Source organism: Bombus huntii, chromosome 2, assembly GCF_024542735.1.
Source record: "Bombus huntii isolate Logan2020A chromosome 2, iyBomHunt1.1, whole genome shotgun sequence".
NCBI classification, from domain to species: Eukaryota; Metazoa; Arthropoda; class Insecta; order Hymenoptera; family Apidae; genus Bombus; species Bombus huntii.
The window spans coordinates 20,031,107-20,046,485 of NC_066239.1; the positions used below are offsets into that span (position 1 = coordinate 20,031,107).

General features: G+C 33.6%; 1 protein-coding gene and 1 long non-coding RNA gene across 10 annotated transcripts in view; both read right to left on the bottom strand.

Moving 5' to 3' along the window:
* The window catches only part of LOC126876650 (uncharacterized), a 47,491-nt gene extending 43,567 nt beyond the window's left edge, over positions 1–3,924 (bottom strand). For all 3 annotated transcript variants that reach the window (XR_007694402.1, XR_007694406.1, XR_007694405.1), the window contains exon 1: positions 692–3,924. This is a non-coding gene — a long non-coding RNA (uncharacterized LOC126876650). The remainder of the gene's footprint in view (positions 1–691) is intronic.
* LOC126876482 (potassium channel subfamily T member 2) overlaps positions 1–15,379 on the bottom strand; it is a 202,654-nt gene that overhangs the window by 157,159 nt on the left and 30,116 nt on the right. The window lies entirely within an intron of this gene.

Genomic DNA, 15,379 nt, shown 5'->3' on the forward strand with positions numbered 1-15,379 from the left:
GAGAGAAAGATTATGAATAAAAGCCTGTCGCAGGCTTTCCTAGATAAAAAAACACGTGGTCAACGTAATTTACAAATGTCAATCCGATTTACAAATTTCATCGTCGCAATTTTTTTAAGAATTTAATTTCTAGGTGTATTAACGCATTTTTTATGCGGAGCAGAGCCGAAGCACGATTGGTTTGCGCATGCGAGTATCATCGGGCGGAATATTTGCCGAAGACTGGGTCGACTTTCCGTAAAAATTTCTCGTGCTATTCTGATTAAGCTTGCTGTTCGAATTTCCGGTACGTTAATGCGAGAATGTATTAATAGCTAAAGGTATAATATCCTTGGGAACACCTTTCAGCTCAAGGTATTTCCGACAACATTTTTCCAAGGAATTATCGTATCTTCACGAAACGTGATATAAAAACCCATATAATATTTACGAGAATGCTTGTAAATTTAACGTTCCATATGCTGACGCCAGAAATGCAATACAACGAAATGAAATTTTCATAGAAACAAAGTATAACGAAACATATTTAACTAATTCGAGTATTCTGTCTGCTATTGACAAAAGAATAATATATGTCTGAAGAATAATATATGTAATCTTTGCAAATTGTTGGAAATGGAAATGTTTCCAGGCAAAATATCGCGAATCGTTTTCGATTACTATGGAAAACCAAACAGATTAAATCAATTACCATGAAACTGCTATAAAAGTGACTTCGTCTTGGACAGATGCATTCGTAATTGGGCACTATAGTGAGCCAATGACGTCGTAATGTCAGAGCTGGATTGAATCGCCGTCAGGGGACAAAACTGGCGTTGTGCCCTGTTTCACTGGCATAAAATCGATCGTAATACGCGCGCCAGATTAATTGATTTCTCGATGAATTCGAGTCTCTCTCTACCACCCTTTGCAAAAGGATTTGTCTACTTTCGATTAAAGCTTTGCTACCATAAGCATCTTCAAGAGGATCACTCGTGTTCACCCTCTTTATCTTAATTTTAATTATACTTAACAACTATATTCTAAATGTAGATAAATACAAAATTATACTTGTATAGGTCGTATGCGTATGTATACACATATGCACGTGTTTTTCTCGTTATTCTCTGATGAGTATAGGCGTGTTACGTTCTAGGCGAGTGTCGGGTCGCATCGATGCTCGATTTCATTTCCTAGGGGACTGTCCGTCTCTTTGTATCACCTTGGCGCGTCCCAATGTAGTCAATTAGAAAACTCCAATTAGAATAAATGAATTAGAGCGATGCCAGTGGAGCTCGTACGGTCGTGACCAGCGTCTGTATGGCCATCCGAAAATTTATCGAACAACGCCACGATCCAGATTGAAATGTCATCCCTTGAAAAGAACAGCGATTGAACCCTTCCGGGGATGTCTTCAGAGACACGGTTAATATATACGATGCTGTACCTAGATACGTTATACGCGTTATAAGTATAGCGCGGGATAGGTGGCGCCAAGTTCGCACATGCAACAAACTCGAAATACTGATCACGAGTTCTCCTTTCTTTCTCCCCTCGTTGCTGCAAACTTTCCCGCGTTTCACGGCGATTCGAATTTTCGTAGATGTCCCGTGTCGCGTTCGAAGATATTTCGCGTCAGGGAAATTATTCCGTTTGCCGTCACCGATCCTAATTCAACAACGGTGTAACGAGCGACCGTGCACCGACTGATCCCGGAAGATATTCTTGTTTGTTCTCGGATGCTGGTTTACTTTTCTCGTTATTCTAATCCCTCGGGATACCTTGAAGCCAGCGACGACCAAATCCGAAGATACCTCCGGAGAACATGGAGAACACCTGATCTGGCGAGTTCACGGCCATTAGTCCGATCTTTTCCTTCTCAATTGTGTGAAACTTCTTGTAATCTTGTTTCAGAATCACCGAAACACCGAAGAGACCCTCCAGAAACTTCTCCGAGGAAAGTTACACCGTGAAAATAAACGCTCCAAGAAAAAACGTCGATTCACGTGTGCGATTATTTTTTTTATGTTGCGCGATAATTTTTACCCGATTGCGAGCGCGTTATCGGGCAACACGGGGGAAATGAGAGGATAAAGATGATTCAGGTGGCGAATGGGAAGCTCGAGGATAAAATGGACGATCGAGGAGAGATAAGAAGTGCACGAGGTTACGGTGATACGGAGGTTTTAGGAGCACGATGGCTCGCATCTCAACCGCGCGGCGGCTCGGAATCGACTGGCATCCCGAGGGCTTAGACGCCTCCTGCTGGTCGCTCGGTGGTCCTCTCTCGCACAACCAGGCGCAGACGCCCCAAAACAATCACCCGCCACGATCTGTTATTCTTGCTTCACCTCACATATCCACTTACATGCCGCTTGCTTCCTTTCCCTTTTCTTCCTTTCCTTTCGTTCCCGACTTTCCTCTTTTTCTCTCTTAATTCGTATTTGTTAAAAGTTTGCCAAACGTTACACAATGTGTCACGTTTTCATTTTCGCGATCATTTTGAGAGCGTTTCATTTCAACTCTGAAACGGCTTCTGTTATAGTCTTTCTGAAGCTGTACGAGGTTTTTCATCTTTGAAACAAGTTCCACATATTACTCTTTTGTTCTGAATTTTCATCACATTGCTCTGTTACTTTCGTTATATACGCTAGCGCTGAAAAATATATGGATACTTGCTTATGTTTGACAGAATGTAATTTAGTTAGAGAATTACGAATAGGAGACTCAGGATGAATTTATTCTTTATTGGAGTCATCGTAGAATACTACGACGTGATGATATTTATTTTTAATTGGCATCTGCAAGTGTCAAACGCTATGCAGCTATTTCTTTATTTATATTGTTCATTATTCTCAGATTGTTTGGTTGTCGAGTTATAAATATGACAGAGAAGATTTTTTTAATAATGTTTGAGGTCTGTTAACATTTCAGTCTGTCACGTATTGAATTTTAATATAACACTGGCAAACTTCTAAATAAACAATTCAAATTTCATATGTTATATTGTTCGTTTGTATGATACGAAGACAAAAAATGTGATTTTTGGTGTTACTTATTATTATAGTATTATTCTCGTATTTTTAATACAACAGAAACGAAGCTTTCATGTAATTGCGAGGCGATGTACATGCTATTTTCCATGTGGCTGAAGAAAAATTGATTGTTCAGTATGGTTGATTGCCACCGTTTATAACGAATGTTAAAATATGCAGAAATAAGTGCATTTTGACGTAACCTTTGGTACATCAATATAAATGGAAATTGTATCACGGCTATAATATGTAACGCACATAAATCGTAATTTATGAGAATAATACGTGTTAAAATTGTCTCTAGCATAATTACCTCATAATTCAACGAACACTAAAAAATCAATTATACAAATAATTAATTAATCGTATGGTATCCAATTATATCTTAAGTATTTCATTAAAATTTTTGTAATTTCTGTTAAATTAGTTGCATCGTATCGTATCTTGCTAATTAATATTTTCATAAGTTATTAATGTTATACATTATAACATTTTATGACATGATACGTTTTATGTATTTGAAAGTATTATAAAGTAAACTTCATTGAAACCACAGATGGCATACTTTTTCGATTCCGTTTTCCATTTCTATTTCAATTATTGTTTCACGAAAATTTGCAACAACCTATCTTTTCACTTCGGAAAGCATTTTGACATTGTCTCGCTAATCCAACGACAGAAACGTCCACTTTCCTTTGAATTTCCTTCCTTTTTATTAATTTTTTAATCCCTACTCGTCCTCTTTTTCCGCTTCGAGCACTCGTGCAACGTATGTAAATGTGTATGTATATACGTACACAGCACAGTTGCTTCATTTTTTGTTACTCGTTTCGTTTGATTCGTGCTGTTATATTCACATTTTCCATCTCGGATTTATCATTTTCACTCATTCGTATTCATGCATACACATATACAGACATATAATAGTTAGACAGAGGGTCTACGATTTGAAATATTCATAGAGCTTATCGATTGAAGTAGAATATGTTTAATCAACGTACATAATTCCTGACATCGTTCCTTTTGGTGTAAAATATGATAGAACTTTACATTTAAAAGTGTTCAGAACGTAAGCAATGAAAAGAGAAATGCCTTGATAAAATATCGATGTAAATAAAAGAATCTAGAAATATATTATCTAGAAATATATTAGTTGCATTTAAGAGAAAAGAAACGTGTTAACGATAGATTATTAGTAGAACTTCGTTTATCCGAATTAATCGTGTTACACGCAGTTTGAATAATCGAATTTTTCAGCTAATCGACTAACTCGCGTATAAGAAAAAGTATTTCGAAATATTGTATAAATATTAATATAAAATAGGAAGAACAATTTGCATAAAGTTGTAAAGATTTCCTTCAGTTTCTATTTTTGTTTTACACTCCTTCGTTCTACGATAGGTCGCACGTTGACCAATTTTCTTTTGTACCAATTCAGAAGAATTACAAACTCCTCTCTTTAACAGCCTGAATCTCGATCGGCTTTGAAAACTCAGCCAAAGTGTGAATCGAATTCCCCTTACTTCGTGGTTTCTCACTTTCGCGCCCCTGTAAACTTTTATTATCGTATTATATATGTATGAGTTTTTACCAGTTTCTATAATTTCACGGCTAGATTTTACTCGAATTAGAAAAGAGTTCGTCAACGAGATTTCATACGACGTTTATACGATATGCATGTTTCTAGAAATATGAAAGGGACACAAATTTTCCTCAATTTGTTAACTCGAGAACTCCAAATGCGATGCAACGTCTAAGCTGAATTAGAAACAGTTTTATTACTTCGTATTCAACTGTTTCAAAGAATTATAAGTCGAACTTGGACGTAATAAAAATATAAGAAAACAAAAAGAAATATCGAAAGACATATGTGATGCATCGATAATGGAAATATGAAATAAACGACGCGTTGATTTATAATTTATGAATGCAAATAATGAACGTTTGAGGACATTTTCTTTTTATTAAGCATTTCTACGATCGTCGATAAGTCGTTTTGTTCTTAAAAATCAGTATTCTTCCGTTGTTTTGTTTGTTTTTTTTTTTTTTTTTTTTTTTACTTCCCTTTAATTCTCATTTTATTTTCTGAAACACTGAAACGCCTAGTATTCTTGACCTATCTCATGCCAATTTCACAAATATATATTAGGAATAAATGTTGAATATTATCAAAATGTAAAAGCGTAATTATATAAATATTACGACCATGGAACATGGCTATAGAAAATGACTCGACTTATTCGCATAATTATGTTCAACGACGTTAACGCAGTAAATTTAGCAATGAGGTCCGTTTCTATTCATTTCGCTACTTCCTGCGGCTACTTGGTATGTTCGATGTACGATGAATTTTCGTCTTTGTAGTTGTTCACTGGCCCCAAATTAGCAGAAGTTACTTTCTCAATCGCTCTTCGTTCTTCTTCCCTTGGGAAACTTTCCGCATCACTTTCTAACAACGTGATCTTGCCTCGCTTTCATTTTTCCTTTTTGGCCATCGCAAAATTATTATCTTCGATTCTAGACACAGTACTGATCAAAAGTTTGGAATCATTAATTGAACGGATATAATTATCTTCAAAAATTCTTCAGAGAAAAGATCAATTGTAAGAAAGTACAAATGTACAATTATCTCAAAAAATTATTTAGCAAAAAAGGTTCATTAAAGGGAAATAAGTTATTATTAATATTCACAATGTTAATTAAGATACATGTTTGATTTGACTGGTACTGTTTAAATTAGGCGAACAATACTAACTTTTCCGGTACAATACGTAATTCCTTATGTATTGAAGCAACGTGATATGAAGTTTTTATCGGATTTGTCTTTGAAAACGGTTCATCCGTTTGCTGCTATTGTGAAAAATGCAGAGAATTCTGTCTGGATACAAAGAGTCTTTGAATTCTATTCGTAGCTGAAAAGTATATTTTAATATCTGATCGAATGCATTCGTGTGTATTATATTTTATTTCACATATTTATATCGGATTTACTCGATCTGTCAAACATACGGAATATTTATGTGCTTGGAAAACAAAATTGCGAGAATTTTAGAAATCTAGACAAAAATTATGTATTGTATAGTTTTCGTATTTTACGAAACAAATTCGATGTCTGTATCGAGTTCTCGTGAAGATTTGCCCTATTTCCCTACCATTCGTTATTCCGTTGAAGTTTTATTGACAACCGAACTTCTGGTGTTTTTTAAACATTTCTGGCCAAATATTCGAAAAGATTGCCGGGATATTTATAAAAAAAAGCAGATTTCTATCATATTTAAATTTCCTAAAATTTTTAAATCTTTTACTTTTATCTTCTCTCAACGCATTTTTTAATTCTATTGTCACATTATAAGCTTTACATTCGACATTTGATATTTTTTAATAATATTCAGAGCCTCGAATTTTTAGTGTTAAAATAATAAATCCAGAACAATACCGCGTGCGAGCTTTTCGTAATTACAAAGACATTCAGCAGAGTAACATTATTAGGATGGTGAAATACGAAGAAAAAATTTGAGCTGCATTGTTACTGAATGTCACGTGCAGACTGCTAAAATACGAAAATAAATTCTGATTTACCGGCAAATAAAGAGAATAAAATAATGATCTTTTTTTTTAATTTCAATAACCTTATCTGCCCCAGCGATTTTTTTTCGTTGTTTTTACGTACCTTAATCAACAATTTGTAACTCCGATTTTACAATTGCATTGTAAATTTTATCATTTAAACACTAGAATTTCGAGATATTCCATGAAAAAGGATTTTTCATGAACAATGTTTAATACATACATATAAAAATATTTTCACAAAAGAATTACATATCATGGCAGATAAAATTCAATTTCCAAGTACAAACAGAATTAATAAGCATGCAACTTGTCTGTCAGGCGTATTCCTTTTTAGAATAACGAGGTAATGCATATTTATAGATCAACGTGTTGACATACGTAGCTGTCATTTCCTTCGTATTCCTCGTTCGCAAGTCCACAGGTGGAGCTTTTCGAAATCATATCAGAAATACACGTATTCATTTTCGCATCGAATTCACATTTAAAAAGAAAAAAACAGAAAGATAATTGGTAATTACGAGTAACTTATCTTCTGTTTCCAAGTTTTATCTTGCCTCGATAGAAAAATATTTACATATAAAAGAACATACATTTTTTATTTATGGTATATTATCTTCCTATGGTATCTTCCTTTGAGAGGAATTTTTAGTTCAAAATGCTGCCTCGGAGGATTAAAAAATATCCTATGTATAATTAATTACTAATGCAGTATGCTTTATTAAGTACAAGTATAGTTGGCAGAAGGCTATGTACTTACTTTCGACATTTACATTTTGTTTCGATAATCTTTACTTTGTTAATAAAATTGTACATTCATTTATACTTGGAAAGTTGTATTTTAATTAATTTTATTTTAGTTCGTACAATATACGTGTTTGAAATTGTGAATTTAGGATATTGAAATTTTATAATAATTCACAGAAATACACTGCAAAAACCGCGATATCGAAACAACGAAATCCTAATGAGTTCCTCCTCCTAGAACTGTTCGATCTCGAATAATCTTATTATCGAAACAGTTTGGTGCCAAAGGAAGAGCATGGACAATTATATATGCGTATACGCGACCAGATTTTATGATTTCTTATTTGTTTCCTCTGGATCTGTTCGAAAAAACGAAAGATGGAAACATTCTCTGAGAAAGAATTACGTATACTAAAATAACATGTTCCTATTCGTGAAAAATATTCCAAAAAATAATTCAAAGGTTAAACATTCATTTCATCTACCAAAACAATCAAAATGACTGATATTAGATTTTTTTCCCTGTCGTTCACATATTTTTAAGAGAATACATCATACTTGAAATAACTTGTTTATTTTATTTTTCTATAAATATTATCTTTTACAGAAAAGTTTAGATACGTGTACTTCTATATCCTTAAACAATTAATATCCTTCGAAATATGTATCAGCAAGAAAAAGACAATGCAATATTATCAGACAACTTTTCAGACAATCCAATATTTAACTCTATGTCATAGGTTGTTAGTCCTAGTGTTAAGTAAACTAAAGCTTCAATGAACCGTTTTAGGAATTTTAGAAATACGAGAATCTTGTTTCAAGGGAATTCTCCCCTCAAACTCGTTCGTCTGATTAAATTGTATACACCAGAAACGTTTCTCCTCTCATAGCAGCGTAATTCGTCAACACAATGCATTGGAGCGTATAACAGTTATAAAGCAGCACAATTTACGAGCCGAAGCTATATATCTCCGAGATAAAATGTGCTATAACCGAAGCCAGTCTCTGTCCCAGTTTTTCCCTTTCTGCCTTCCGTTTCTTTTCACACCAATGTTCCCTCGTTGCGTATGCACGTCGGTCTTTGTCAACGTTTGGGTTTTTATCCCGTTGGATTTTTTAGGCTGCGTTTTTATATCGCTCGATAAAGTTCATAATATCGTTCGAATGACGCGATCCCTTGACACAGTCTTCGAATTGATTGATCGTGCAAAGGCATTGACTACAGTTGACGAAAATACTCGAACACCTTTAAAGATCTCTGATGAATATATTATGCGTCTTGTACAGAACATTTCGTTTCTTAAAACCATTTCGATTTTGAAATTATTTGTGATATCTTCTTACGGCGAATGAACTTGTACTTACGTAATGAATCGTGTACTTACGTAACGAAATTAACAAATTCATAAAAATAACAGAGTCGAATCAGTTTGATTTTTTAGAGGTTCAAGTATCTTGTGCCTTCTGTATACACACATTTTCAACGTAATTTCCAGTTTTACCAATATGACAGTGACAATTGTATCTCATTACACATTAATCTGTGTTAATGACATTTCAAAATATTTTATTTACATTACATTGCACAGTACAATATATACATAATACTTTTGCGAGCCAGTGTACCATAATTACGAGCTAAAGCCAGGTTTTCGGCCTGTATTCGCCAAACGTGCTCTCACCAGTTGTTTCAATTCGATTTCCATTGATGTGCTTTGAGGCTGAAAATACAACCGTTCTCTATGCATGAACCTTTGTCGCGGAATTACGCCGTAACGTTATAGCGTTTCGGCGGCAGACATTGAGAATAATTATTGCTTTCGGTTGTAAAAGGTAATGGGAGAGGATAACTTGGGAAGATGAAATGATTTAACGTGTAACGAAGGGGAAGAGAAATGACAAAGCGGACAATACTGACGTTTGGATTTAAAGAGACGTCTGTTAATTATTGGAGAAATGGGGATCGTGTGAAGAAGACTAGAATGTAAAAGTGTAGTAGGGACACGTTCTGAGCGGTCACCAAGTGTATTATGCGACATTGCGTAATCCTTTGGTCGCATTCGTATACTTTTCTGCTTATGAAATTATTACACGTATTGTTATTTTACAACATAGAAATGTGAAATTGACGATTTTTTTATAACTCGTATTCGTTTTCAACTTCGTTGCGTTCTTTAAGTATCTTTCGACACAATCGTATTGTTTAAGTTGTGTTGTTTGATTGTTACGTTGTACGAATACAATTTAGGCATTTATGGGAAAATTAAACGCACTAAAATACACAGAATGCGCGTAATGAACAGAAATATGTAAAATGTAAACAATTCGTGTTATGATATTTAGTGGCTAAAAGAAACCTAAAAGCAGAGATTCGAAATACACTTTCTTTTATTTCTTTTACAATGGTAAAATATTTCGATATTTTTCGTAATTTCGTTTGACCCTTGTCAGAACTTTGAAAGTACCTTCTAAAGTTTTTTCTATTCTCAAGGGTACCAAATCTCATTGATCCTGTAACTATAACACTTTGTGAAAGTAAAATTGAAGAGGAAAATATCATTGATCATCTCCTGGCTCTGTTATCTCGCTTATGCAAATCATAAGTTCTACCTCTACCTCAGTTTTGAACGATGGGCGAATATATTTCAATAATTTAACAGGAACGTTTTACGTTAGAAATTATTCTAGAAAATTCTAAAGATCATTTTTTCATAAGAATTGAAAGAGCAAAGGATCATCAATTTCATCTTTTACTATTATAAAAGAAGACTTAACTTTTGCTTCGTCCGCGATAGCATATCCAAAGTTTCATACGCGATGTTATCGATTTCGAGATCAAAGAACATCCAAGAATCTGGGCAAATTGATTGTGAAATATTTTTATCAAGCATTGTTTAGTCTATTCTGAATTGATATTGGAAAGAACGCGCGGTCTGTTTATTTTACGACTTCAGTTAATTCAACTGGAATTATGAGATAATTTTTTATGGCTTGAAACAGTTATGATTGCTTTCTTTGTTTCATGAAACCACGAAATCGTACAAATTAATTAAATTAAACGCAATGTCTTCTCTCTTAAATTCAATCAAATAATGAAGCAAGTTTTAATTGCTTCATTGCAGCAATTGTGAAAATACGTAAATACGTATTTCATTTCAGACTAATTAGTACGAAATATTAATACAGTGCTGCGACTTGATTTCTCTTCAAAGAAATTCTACCGAACAGAATCGACTTTCTACCTCTGCAAGAATTTTTTTGAAACACTTCGATCGAATCATAATTTTTAAAAAATTTGATGAAAGAAGTGGTATATTAGAAATTTAACACTAGGACTATCTAAAGGAGGCTAAAGTATAAAACTTGTAGCGAAAGAATTCATATAAAATCGGTATCAGTGTCTTCAAATTAATAAAGTCCCAGACAAAGTTAGAAAAGTGCATCGTTGTCGTAAATCCATAAAATTTTTACGAATTAATTATTTCAACTATTCTGATAATTCTACTGTTAAACTTTAAAACTATGGAAGTATCGTTTTCATTTTGAACATTTCGGTAATATTTAATAAAATACCCTTAAAAAACTGTCCAATATGTCCAGCGTTGGCTGAAAGCGGAGGAAAACGTAAAGCAAATGGACATGGAAGATGGACAAATCTGTGTACATCTAATCACAAGCGACAGTAGCTGGATCCATGGCGTGTAGCTTCCAAAATAAGATGCAGGCGTATACTTTCAAACAATAGAACTTTTTTCATTTTTCCCAAATTCTTTGTTCGATTCTCTTCTGTTTGTACCACCAACGAATCATGAATAAAATTTCGAATATATAAAAAATTTCTAGACAAGCAGAAGACAAATAGAATAAAGCATTTGCTATAACGAAACCAGTTATATGATATGTCATAAAAAGCATCCATTAAAAGGAAACCAGCACGAGGAACAGAACCAATCTTCTGTATGCCGTCGAACATTCACAGGACTCCACAAAGGGCAACACAGAACATGGATCTTGGTTCTCATTTCCCTAGTTATATCCGGCGGGTACAACTGCTTGGAGAAACGATGCTTGACGATTCTGAATACTGCATTCTTACGACTGACGAGATCGGTTCCGCGTTTTCATCGCACTCGAAAAGATCACTTTGTACGGAATGAAAAATTTGTCTCGCCGTCATTGCCATTGCATAGGAAGAGTAGATTGCATGTATGCTCACGAATACCTATGTAGATTTAGCGATTCGCTAATGACGACAAGTTTGCAATTTCTGCTTACAGAATTTTATTTGGTTCTTTCCTTATGTAGCTGAAAGATAATGGATTCTATTGCGTAGAAATTCTACAGTGAGCTGCTTATATCTTATAAGGGTTTTCACCATGATGCAACGCTCGTTTCAAAAGCGTTAAACCTTATTCAGGATTAATACTGAAAAAGAAATTATTTCCAAATAAATTGACTTATTGATACTGATAATATTCGGTAATACAATGTGGCAAAGTGACCATTGTGAAAGTGATGATACTGAAAATGTGATATATCGTATGTATATTGGAAATTTTTATATGGTTAAAATAATCGATCAAATATATCATTATCGGTTATTTAATAGTCAAATATTTTACAATAAGACGATTTAAATTTACTTCACACCATTCGAAGGGAAGAGAAGTCGAATATCGACTAAAATACAATTGATGGGGCAAAAGTCACGGCAGTCTAGTAAGTGCCAGGAACATTATTGTAAATATTTGTAAATATTGTAATTGTAAATATTTGTAAATATTGTAAATATTTGTAAATAATCCTATTTGACACACACACCCCCCGCCCCATCCCTCTCATCCTCCCCTCCCCAAAGTTACACCCAAAAAGCAAGCTACCGAAGTGTCCTGTTTTGCGACCAAGTTTTCAGGACAGAAAAAACAAATAAAAACAAAATCACATAGAAGCTCCGCTCCCCCAGCGGCTTAAACCCAAAAATTATATTAAACACGAAAAATGTAAAGCACCGACACATATTATAGCATGGCTACGTCGTACCGTTGCGTATCGATACTTTTGCCTAAAACATCACTACAAAAATTCACCGTTTATTGTGAATACCAAAATGTATTTAAAATTGTATCTTGGGTTTAATAAACATCTTTAAATAAAAAATAAAAAAAGTGCCAGGAACATTAAAATGAAATCGACAGGCGAGTGTCATACGAACAGAAAATTATTTGATTTATTTTCTTCTTTTGCATTGTAATATAAATGTCAAATATGATTCGTATTATCAAATTATAAAAGTAATATTATATTTTAAATATAGTTTCATTTTTGAAAATTTACCAGTTTGCCTATGATATACTTTTACAAACTGAAATATTTCCATTTCCATTTGTTTCTGCAATTTGTAGTAATTCGCATCACTTGTTATTACTTTGCTGGCTTTCCGTCCCCTGGGAATTAAAGATGGGAATATAATGAAGATAATTTGAAACTGAAATCGTTCTCGGTAAATCACGGGAAACGAGGTGCAATATTACTTGGAAATTCCTTAACCGATACAACTTAGAAACGACAATTTCCCTACCAACCTACACAAATAATAATAAATTCATCCTATGATACATAATTAGTCCAAATAAAACATATATTCTCCAATCAATCGCATCGTTTTAATAGAATCTTTCCTTTCTCCCGTAAAATTGAAAAAATAAAATTTATTATCTCAATTAATAAAATTAATCAGTAATTAAACATATAATATAATTCACGATTAAATCAAATTAAATTTTGTTAAAAACATTTAACCATTCCTAATAATTTTAAAACTTTCCAATAATATCGTACTCTGATCGAGGTGTATTCCTAATTGTTGGACAGCAAATGTTTTATCACAGAGGGTGAGAAATTTCGTGCGTATCCTTCCACAACGTTGACTAACATTACGGTTTCATTAATATAAAAATATTGATCGTAAATATTGATGCAAGTTGGTTTCATTTTCTGAATGAAAAATTTGCATTTATATTAAAACTTCACTTTAAAAATTGAACTTCGCATAGAACAACAATTTATTATTGTTTTCTGTTTTAAAAATATATTTTAATTTTCTCGTAAAAATTTGACAAGTATAAAAGCGGCTAGTAAACGAGAATTTAAATAATTTTTAAAGTTAATTACTTATATTCAAGTGGAACAAAAATTTCGAAAACGATTCTCGTACATATTTTAGCTTTCAACGAAATGAAATCGTGGGGCGATCAATGTCATCGTATTTCATCCTTATTACTCGGGATCTTACTGAAGTGAACATTCAAGACTTTCATAATCCTACTCCAAGATAAGTACATTGAGAGCCCCACTTTCGCTAAAATGGGAGGATAAGAAATTTGGAACTAGATACAGAGTGAAGAACCATCATCACGATACTCAAGAGGGGAGCCAGTCGCTGATAACAATCTCACTACTGAGATATACTCGAAATAGCCTGATTACTGGATCCATCGTTTATTATTTATCTTCCATGTGTTTCTAGAACGGAGGGATGAATAAAGTTTAAAATTGTATATGGTAATATGAAACTGTAAACATTGATTTTAACACTTATTTGCTATAAAATCATTTTACTTTTGAAATTTCATTGAACATTTCAAATTGTATTTGAAGGTTCCACTCGACCATGAAAATTCTTTACTGTAAGTTTTAAATTGTGGATTGAAATTTGAAAACCTAAAGCTAAACCCAAATTTATTAAACTAAGTGGCATATTAATGACGTGTCTTAGGCGAATCCAAAAAAAAATGTGTAACTCAAAGGAATATTACAGATCAATGGCTGCTAATATAACACAATATAATATCACATAATTGTTAAATTTAAAAAAATATTTTAAACGGAAATATCTTGTTTAAAAATTTTGTAGAACCCAACTATGTTGCGCCAAGTGGCCGGAAATTCACCTTCAACGAGCTTCAAACTACCGGTAAGGTAGAATGTTTGAAATTAGGATCGTTTACGCTCGGAATTAATCGAATGCAAAGTGAAGGAAGGTTGTCTGCACTTCAAAAAGCTTCATGGATATCTACCTTACCAACAGAGATAAAACAACATTCCCCTTGCAAGATACAAAAATCGATTCGAAAAAATAAACTAGAGAGCAGGAAATACCTTCCGCTTCCAACGGTTGATAAATCGCTTCCGTTTGATAAAAGAAATTATCCTTGATATCGTCAACCGACAATAACGATTGCTATCAGGAATGTTATTGGGAATACTCAAAAAGTTATCACTCAAAAAGCACTTGAAAGGAATGTAAGTCTGATTGATTATTTCTAATAGATTCGACATAATCATGAAAATAGCTATGCGTATTGACCGAACGTTTCACATCTACAAATAGAATAATATCGCACTGTATAACAATCAGTGAACCAGCGCATTACTCATCTAAAATAGCCTCTACATTCTACACTCTACGCTCTACATTTTATACTCTAGATAATGAGATTTATCTCGAGACGAGGTATCATGCGAACTGAACTCTATATCATAATATCTATTCACAATCAATAGCTTTGATGCAGTGAAATATGAAAAAAATGTTTTGAAAGATGTTTTTATCTTCTCTGTACTAAATTCGAGTACTGATTAAATTTTTAATAACTGTATATTGTTCCCTAACGACGAAAAGTCAGAAAATTAACGGAACTGGACATGTATCTTTCCTGCATAATCTTCAGCTGTGAATAGGTACCACATGAGGTCTCGTTCGAGATAAATCTCATCGTGTGAGGTCTGCTTTACCTCCATGCCATCTCAAATGATGTCTCAAAAAATGCCACCTTCTTATACGAATACATTGTATTGACAGAGAATAGTTGATGAATGAGAAGTTGTAGAAGCAACAAATTTCTTCACATTATCTTTGAAAAACGAGACTGGATAATTAGCCTTTTCTGTCACAACGATCGATACACTTCCACTGGCTTTTTATACCGGACGTTTTTCTGGGTCGCGTGCCTCTTTGTGCAGCGTGGAAAAACTCTTGTTTAAGAACACGT